The sequence below is a fragment of the Elaeis guineensis genome, chromosome 11 (assembly GCF_000442705.2).
Source record: "Elaeis guineensis isolate ETL-2024a chromosome 11, EG11, whole genome shotgun sequence".
NCBI lineage: Eukaryota > Viridiplantae > Streptophyta > Magnoliopsida > Arecales > Arecaceae > Elaeis > Elaeis guineensis.
In genome coordinates this window covers 109,566,391-109,574,851 of record NC_026003.2, presented here as the reverse complement: position 1 = coordinate 109,574,851, position 8,461 = coordinate 109,566,391, and positions in this window count along the sequence as shown.

Here is an 8,461-nt window from a genome sequence, read left to right as displayed (position 1 = left end):
TAGGAGGTAATGAGCTAGACAGCCCAGTAAGCAATGATCACTTCTCAACAGATTTCATCAGACATTTAAGTAAATAATCATTTATAGAAAATAAGCATATAGAGTTTATCAATTCGAAATCAATTTCAATTATGCAACATAATTCATGCCAAATTCATTTTTTTTTCAAAAATTCCAAGTTTCTTTCCAGATTTCAATTTCTTTTGTTCTTAAATTCTTTTCGTCAACCATGAGCTATGACCATATTTTTTCCTGTGGCAGGATCATAACACCGCGTATCTTCTTACGGTGAGCTGCGAATCATCTGGCAGCAAAGTCCTTCGGAACCGCAGGTCTCTCTGGCGGTTTCTCGTTGGTCTCTCTGGCGACGTAAACCCTCAGGACAAATCAATTACCAACGTATATGCCCCTATTGGCGGGATCCTTTACATAGTCAGGTTGTCAATTCATAATGTTTCTTATATCATAATTCTTCATAAATCATATTTCATATTCTAATTTCGATAATAAAACATATAATCATGTAGTATCGAAATCAATCAATATAATGCATCATTGAATCAATATGTTCAATCATGCTTCATCATAACATTTTCAAATAAGATATTTTCATAACAAAATACTATTCATCCAATTCATGCATCGTTTCACAAATCATGTCAGAAAAATACATTATAATTTATCGATAAATCTAGAAAAAGTGAAACATTACTTACCTCAAACGCATACCAATAAATCTACATAATTCTATAAATTTTCTTCCAAAAATTTTGTTCATAGATCATATCGCGATTATCCCAAGATCAAACATCCAAAATCCTATATAGAATCAATTTCAATAATTAGAAAGAATACGAATACCATATTTCAACAGTTTAGATTGGATCCGATCATCTAATTTCATCTAATCAAAATCTAATTAGGACCTAAATGATCCAAAGTTTGACTATCTGATCAAATCGGATTCGAAGTGATAGGACCGAGGTTTCTTCATCGATTTCATAAAATCAAGTGGAGAGAGAAAATCAGAGGAGAGATAATTCATGAGGTACAATTCGAATTGATCAGGTGACACAATCTAACATTACGATTGATCCAATATCTCGATTGGTGAAATCAACATGATCAAATCAAATCATGGCTAGATCGAAATCATCTAGATCGAAATCATGAATGATCAAATCTAAAGATTCATGGTCTAATTAAGGTGGGTGCCAGTACGCTGTCTGACAATCATGGATCAGAATTTTTCATTAAAATCAGATCAAGACTATTAAAAAAAAATTTCTTCATTCACTAATCTTTTTAGAGAGAGAATCAATCAAGAGAGAGAATATTTTAGAGAGAGAAAATTTTAGAGAGAGAAAATTCATCTTGAATTCTTCAGACAATATGATTCAACAAATTTGATCGATCAGATCAAATCATGTTAAGATTATCATACGAACAAATCAATAAAATCATGAGAAATAAAATCTAAAAATACTTGATCTGATCAAAGTAGATGTCGGTGTACCGTCCGACGATCACAGATCAAAAATCCATCACGAGGATCATTTAAATTCATCATCATTCTTCTCAAAATTCTAGAAATCTTAGGAGAGAGAAATAATCTAGAGAGAGAATTTTAGAGAGAGAAAGTAGAGAGAGAAAGTCTAATTTTAGAGAGAGAAAATACTAGTTCTGGCTTAAGAAAGAGAGGGAAGAGAGAGAAACTCTCTTTCTCATATTTTATTATTTATATCATTATTTATTAATTAATTTATCTTATTTTTTTTTCTTTTTTTCTTCACGGAAGAGAGATGAGAAAATCCTATTTATTATTATATATTATTATTATATTATTTTTTTTTCTTTTTCTCTTTTTTTTCTTTTCTTTTCCTTCTTTTTCTTTTCTTTTTCTTTTTCTTTTCTTTTCCTTCTTTTTCTTTTCTTTTTCTTCTTCTTCTTTTCTTTTTCTTCTTTCTTCTTCTTCTTTTCTTTTTCTTCTTTTTCTTCTTTTTCTCGGGCTTCTTCCTGGCCGAAACAGGGGACCGGCAGGTCTCCTCCTTTGCCCGACCATTCAAGCCACAGCCGTCACGACGGAGGCCGGCGACAGAGGGGGGCCACTCTCTCGAGTTCGAGAGGCAAAGCTGGCGGTCGGTTGTGATCGCCGGCGTCGGAAAACCCAAGGGAAGAAGAGACCAAAACAGGGGTCTCTTCTCCGACCAAAAATCGGCGACACCCGTCGTCAGCAGTCGCGCACAAAGGCACGGGAAGAAGGGGAAAGAAGAGAGGAAGTGGAGGAAAATTTATTTCGGCCTCCGGTGACCTCGTCGGTGAGCAATCACGGCGAGAAGAAAACGAGTATCCGTGGCTCCAACCAGGAAATCAGGGAGAAAGAGAGGGGAAGAGGACCGATGATCGGCTTCTAAGGAAGGGGAGGGTCTTTTTATAGAGAGCCCTAGGACTCCGAGAGGTCCTAGGACTCCCGATCACCAAGGTCTCATCGGAGAAGAAGACTCCTATCGAGAGTCTTCTTCCCGATTTTTCTTGTTTTCGTTTTTTTTTTTTTGGCTTGGGTCTTGCTAAATGGGCTTGGGCTATAACATTCTTCACTCCTAAAGAAATTTCATCCTCAAAATTTTTCATACTTGAGTCTTCAAAGTTTCTTACTTGAATCTCATCCACAAATATTTTAATATTCTAATTCTTGATGTAAATTTATTCTTAAATTATTTCATAAGAAAAAAGTTGGTACATCAAATATCTATCTGAAATGGAACCATTCATTTCTTATTTATCAAGATCAACATCTCAAAAATTTTCAATATTTCAAGATTTCGAAATTATGATCTCATTTCTTGTAAAAATTAATATTCAATATCTCATGACTCAAATTAAAATCAAATCTATTTCTTATGAATAGAAAAAGATAAATGTCTCTATTCTTGCATAAGAACTTCATTCATCATCATTCATTTATTTATTTATTTTAAAATATTAACCACTCTTAATTTCAACCCATCATTAGATAGGAAAATATACTTATGTGAATCATTTGATGATATCCCAATCAATCAAAATTCAAAAATATTTTCTCTTATTTGTACTTTCAAAGATTGAAGATTTATCATTTCAATCTCATTCTTGAACTTTTGATATTTTAATTCTCGATACAACTTCATCATTAAGTCATTTCATAAAGATCAATATCACCATTGTTGATTGAATCAATATCACTATTTCTAGTCATCAAAATTTTCTTACTCAAATCCTCAAACTCTTAAACATTCTAATTCTTGAAGCAAATTTTATCATTAAGTCATTCCATAATAAAAATCAATAACTCAAAAATTGATCTAAATCAAAACTATATTTTTCTTATAATCAAAATCAATGTCTCTATTCTAAGTAAGTATATCAATTTTCTTTATCTAAACATTTATAACTCTTAATTAATCGATTCATTATCAAATTAAATTATAAATAACTCCAATCCATCTTTTGTAGAACAATCGTCAATATCAATAGATAACCAAATTTTTTTTTATTCAGTCAGAGAAATAATAATAATCAAAAGAGTTCAAACTTCAAATTTTATTATACCCTAGAGATAAATATTTGAGTATAATAATCTAAGATCGAAATCATTATTCGATAAATAATCTCAAATTCTTCCTAATAAATAGAGAATTATAAAATTTAATTCTAGGATAGAAAAAATTTATCTCTAAATATTTTAAATCTAAAATAAAAAATTCAAAGATCTACTCATCCTAGAATTAGGCTGCTAAATATATATATATTTTTTTAGCATAGTAGGTGGAAGCACTACTTTTAAAAAATCACATTAGGATATCTAAAATAATTTAAATTTTTATAATATTATTCTTTCTAATATCAATAAATTTTTTGTATCAAACCATATCATCCATCATAATTCTTTAACTCAAAGGGTCAACATTCCTGACTTACTCAAAGTAATCCAGATTATCATGCTTCCGCTGTACACTCTGATCTAACAATCAAAATTTTTTAGCTTCACCAAAAAAAATTTTAATCAAATTATTTCTTTACCTTATCAATAGAAAAAAATTTAAAATTTAAAATTTTAATTGAAGTCAAAGATTAACTTCTGATTCTCATTCATACTTCTACTGGTATACAATAATCTTGATTAACCCTTGAGTCCAATATCATATTTAAACCATCATATAGATTTACTATAATCAATATGAATCAAATCTTAATTCTTATATCAATTCAATTTGATAATTCTCAAATCAAATCTTTATAAGTCAAATCAACGAGAAAATCCTTCGATGCTCCACCAAATTTGGACATAATCAGAATATATAAGAATTTTAAATTATTATTTTTTTTTCTAAAATTTCTATCATCAGGATCTTCAATATCTATCAAATATCCTTTCATAACAATCATACAAGCTTCAAAAATCAAATTTCTATTTAATAGTAGATTCAATTAGGGACCTCAATAACAAAAGCAAAGGAACTCCTATCAATTCTTAAATCTAAAATTTCTAAATTATAAATTCACATGGATCTCTTAATCTGAAATAAATATAAATCAGATCTTTTATCTTAATCTAAAGATATCAATTTTTCATTAACAACCTCAATAATAATATCAGAAAATCTCTTGATCAACTTAGATACAAAATCTTTAAATTGAAATTTCATACACATCATGTACTCTCCAAGAGACATAATAAGATCCATTATCTAGATCTAAGGATGATGATTCAAGATTCCAGTACGATGAATATTCTACAACCTCATAATCGATTTCATCAATACGAAATAGGTTTCTTTGCAATATCCTCAAATATGCATTCATCCTAATATGCCACTTTATATATAATCCACATACCAAATTCAATTTCAATAAATATTCCAATCAAGCATCATAAAAAATTTTTCTTAGTCCATCCTGGAACAATATTTTATCGTCAAATCTTTATCTTGCCAATAATAGTCAACTTCTCAACTAGAAGTAATATTATAGTATTATTCTCACATCGAATTTGAACTTACGATTCACTTGAATAATTAATGATCAAATTAATAACCATAATGCACAATAAAATTTTATGTCAATCCTTTTGTGATTACTTTCGATCAAGATCTAACTAATCATATCATGATCAATAGATCATCCATCATATTTTAAATTCTATATGTTATAATCTCTTGTGATCCTTTCATACATAATCTCAATGTTTAATCAAAATTTATAAATATTTTTTTCACTACAATTATCAAAGATCTACACTATAATGTCCCTGGTGTCTATCCTCTTACACCCATTCTATATCTGATTCTATGTTTCATAATTTATCCACTTATGCTCTGATACCATATTAATTGTCACGCCCCCGACCCGAGATTTTGAATCGAGGATCATGGCAACCGCCGCATACTCATAGAAAATTTTTCCCAAAAGCATGCAAGGCATCTTATCATACTATCATAAAACAACAGCGGAATAATTAGTCAACAATTTAAATCTAAAATATAACGACCTAAATTTTTTTCTTTAATATCTCAATAAATTCAACAATAATTCATAGGCCTTACATCAAATTCAATAAGACTTTCAACCGAAAATAAAAGTATAGAGATTCTGCTTCTGATCACTCTTCCATTCATATCTTGTATCATCTTAATTCCTCAACATCTGTAAAAATAGTAAAATAGGAGGTAATGAGCTAGACAGCCCAGTAAGCAATGATCACTTCTCAACAGATTTCATCAGACATTTAAGTAAATAATTATTTATAGAAAATAAGTATATAGAGTTCATCAATTCGAAATCAATTTCAATTATGCAATATAATTCATGCCAATTTCATTTCTTTTTCGAAAATTCAAGTTTCTTTCCAGATTTCAATTTCTTTCATTCTTAAATTCTTTTCGTCAACCATGAGCTATCATCACATTTTTCTTGTGGCAGGGTCATAACATCGCATATCTTCTTGCGGTGAGCTGCGAATCATCTGGCAGCAAAGTCTTTCGGAACCGCTGGTCTCTCTGGTGGTTTGTCGCTGGTCTCTTTGACGACGTAAACCCTCAGGACAAATCAATTGCCAACGTATATGCCTCCATTGGCGGGGTCCTTTACATAGTCAGGTTGTCAATTCATAATGTTTCTTATATCATAATTCTTTATAAATCATATTTCATATTCTAATTTCGATAATAAAATATATAATCATGTAGTATCGAAATCAATCAATATAATGCATCATGGAATCAATATGTTCAATCATGCTTCATCATAACATTTCAAATAAAATATTTTCATAACAAAATACCATTCATCCAATTCATGCATCGTTTCACAAATCATGTCAGAAAAATACATTATAATTTATCGATAAATCTAGAAAAAGTGAAACATTACTTACCTCAAATGCATACCAATAAATCCACATAATTCTATAAATTTTCTTCCAAAAATTTTGTTCATAGATCATATCGCGATATCCCAAGATCAAACATCCAAAATCCTATATAGAATCAATTTCAATAATTAGAAAGAATACGAATACCATATTTCAATGGTTTAGATTGGGTCCGATCATCTAATTTCATCTAATCAAAATCTAATTAGGATCTAAATGATCCAAAGTTTGACTGTCAGATCAAATCGGATTTGAAGTGATAGGATCGAGATTTCTTCATCGATTTCATAAAATCAAGTGGAGAGAGAAAATCAGAGGAGAGATAATTCATGAGGTACAATTCGAATTGATCAGGGGACACAATCCAACATTACGATTGGTCCAATATCTCGATTGGTGAAATCAACATGATCAAATCAAATCATGACTAGATCGAAATCATGAATGATCAAATCTAAAGATTCATGGTCTGATTAAGGTGGATGCCCGTACACTGTCTGACAATCATGGTTCAGAGTTCTTCATTAGAATCAAATCAAGACTATTAAAAGAAATTACTTCATTCACTAACCTTTTTAGAGAGAGAATCAATCAAGAGAGAGAATATTTTAGAGAGAAAAAAATTTAAAGAGAGAAAATTTTAGAGATAGAAAATTCATCTTGAATTTTTCAGATAATATGATTCAACAAATTCGATCGATCAGATCAAATCATGTTAAGATTATCATGTGGACAATTCAATAAAATCATGAGAAATAAAATCTAAAAATACCTGATCTGATCAAAGTGGATGTCGGTGTACCGTCCGACGATCACAGATCAAAAATCCATCATGAGGATCATTTAAATTCATCATCATTCTTCTCAAAATTTTAAAAATCTTAGGAGAGAGAAATAATCTAGAGAGAGAATTTTAGAGAGAGAAAGTAGAGAGAGAAAGTTCAATTCTAGAGAGAGAAAATACTAGTTCAGACTGAAGAAAGAGAGGGAAGAGAAAGAAACTCTCTTTCTCATATTTTATTATTTATATTATTATTTATTAATTAATTTATTTTATTTTTCTTTCTTTTCTTTCTTCTTTTTTTTTCTTTTTTTCCTTCACGGAAGAGAGAGAGGAGAAGATCCTATTTATTATTATTATATTATTATTATATTATTTTCTTCTTCTTTTTCTCTTTTTTTTTTCCTTCTTTTTCTTTTCTTTTTCTTTTTCTTTTCTTTTCCTTCTTTTTCTTTTCTTTTTCTTCTTCTTCTTTTCTTTTTCTTCTTTCTTCTTCTTCTTTTCTTTTTCTTCTTTTTCTCGGGCTTCTTCCTGGCCGAAACAGGGGACCGGCGGGTCTCCTCCTTTGCCCGACCGTTCAGGCCACGGCCATCACGGTGGAGTCCAGCGGCAGAGGGGGGCCACTCTCCCGGGTTCGGAGAGACAAGGCCGGCGGTCGGTTGTGATTGCTGGCGCCGGAAAACCCAAGGGAAGAAGAGACCAAAACAGGGGTCTTTTCTCTGACCAAAAATCGACGACACCCATCACCGGCAGTCGCGCACAAAGGCACGGAAAGAAGGAGAAAGAAGAGAGGAAGTGGAGGAAAACTTACTTCGACCTCCGGTGACCTCGTCGGTGAGCAATCACGGCGAGAACAAAATGAGTATCCGTGGCTCCAATAGAAAAATCAGGGAGAAAGAGAGGGGAAGAGGACCGATGATCGGCTTCTAAGGAAGGGGAGGGTCTTTTTATAGAGAGCCCTAGGACTCCGAGAGGTACTAGGACTCCCGATCACCAAGGTCTCATCGGAAAAGAAGACTCCTACCGGGAGTCTTCTTCCCGATTTCCTCTATTTTCTTTGTTTTTTTTTTTTTTGGGCTTGGGTCTTGCTAGATGGGCTTGGGCTATAACAATTACTTGGGAACATCTCATTGGCTCCATGCTTTCCTCAGGCATATCGTTGCATTGCTTGAAGTCCGAATGCTATGGTAGAACAACAGCCAAGGAGAGAAGGCCAAGTGGTGATGCGGGGAAGTTGTGCTTCAACAGGACCAACTATAACGATCTGTTCT